This window comes from Trichechus manatus, unplaced genomic scaffold, assembly GCF_000243295.1.
Source record: "Trichechus manatus latirostris isolate Lorelei unplaced genomic scaffold, TriManLat1.0 scaffold00286, whole genome shotgun sequence".
NCBI classification, from domain to species: Eukaryota; Metazoa; Chordata; class Mammalia; order Sirenia; family Trichechidae; genus Trichechus; species Trichechus manatus.
In genome coordinates, this window is record NW_004444222.1 from 1,113,111 (window position 1) to 1,114,616 (window position 1,506).

At 41.6% G+C, this 1,506-nt stretch overlaps 1 non-coding gene across 1 annotated transcript; it reads right to left on the reverse strand.

The window, feature by feature from the left end:
• Window positions 1-652: 652 nt before the first annotated feature.
• TRNAR-CCU (transfer RNA arginine (anticodon CCU)) lies at window positions 653-723 on the reverse strand. Its single transcript has one exon. It is a non-coding gene; the product is annotated as a tRNA-Arg (tRNA).
• Window positions 724-1,506: the final 783 nt, after the last annotated feature.

A 1,506-nucleotide genomic window follows, 5' to 3' on the forward strand; every position in this document is an offset into this window, starting at 1 on the left:
GGAGTGGGTTCTGCTATGTATAGTCTCAACAACAACAACAAAAATAAAATAAATTACAAAAAAAGAATAGGGGCAGTCACTTTCATAAACATAATGCAATGATCACATCTAAGAAAATTAACAATAATTCCACAATATCATCTAAAATACTATGTATATTCAAATTGCCACAGTTGTCCCCCAAAAGTCTTTTGTAGTTCGTGCTTTTTTCAATTCAGGAGACATTGGTTCATGCACTTGGTTATGCCTTTTTAGGCTTTTACAGTGGAATAGCATTTCTCTCCCTCTATCTTTCTCTCAAGACATTGACATTTTTTGAAAGATTGCCAGCTATAGCAAATAAAAATATAGGACATCCATCCAGTTAAATTTGAATTTCAGATAAACAACAAATGATTTTTTAGTGTAGTATGTCCCTTGTAATACTTGTTGTTAGCTCCCATTGAGTTGGTCCTCGACTCATGGTTACCCCATGCATGATGGAACAAAACACTGCTCAATCCTGAGTCATCCATTCTGGCTGATCTTCGGAAGTAGATGGCCAGGCATTTCTTCCTAGTCCATCTTAGTCTGAAAGCTTTGCTGAAACTTATTCAGCATCATAGCAACATGCGAGCCTCTACTGACAGACCAGTGGTGGCTGCGCTTGAGGAGCATTGGCTGGGAATTGAACCCAGGTCTCCCGCATAGGAGGCAGGAATTCTACCACTGAACCACCGATGCCTCATATGCAATACTTAGGACATACATAAGGAAGACCGAAGAAGAACTGATGCCTTTGAATTATGTTGTTGGTGAAGAATATTGAATATACCACAGACTGCCGAAAGAACGAAAAAATCTGTCTCGGAGGAAGTACAGTAGGAATGCTCCTTGGAAGCAAGGATGGTGAGAATTTGTCTCACATACTTTGGACTTGTTATCAGGAGGGATCAGTTCCTGGAAAAGGACATCATGCTTCATAAAGTAGACGGTCAATGAGAAAGAGGAAGACCCTTGTCTTAGTCATCTAGTGCTGCTATAACAGAAATACCACAAGTGGATGGCTTTAACAAACAGAAGTTTATTCTCTCACAGTCTAGTAGGCTAGAAGTCCAAATTCAGGGTGTCAGCTACAGGGGAAGGCTTACTCTCTCTGTTGGCTCTGAAAGAAGGTTCTTGTCGTCAATCTTCCTCTGGACTAGGAGCTTCTCCTCACAGGAACCCCAGGTCCAAAGGACACACTCTGCTCCTGGCGCTGCTTTCTTGGTGGTATGAGGTCCCCCACTCTCTGCTCACTTCCCTTTCCTTTTATCTCTTGAAAGATAAAAGGCGGTGCAGGCCACACCCCAGGGAAACACCCTTTACATTGGATCAGAGATGTGACCTGGGTAAAGGGTGTTACTTCCCACCCTAATCCTCTTTAACATAACCTAATCTTGCCTCATTAACCACAGACAGAGATGAGGATTTACAACACATAGGGAAATTATATCAATCACAAAATGGAGGACAACCACACAATAC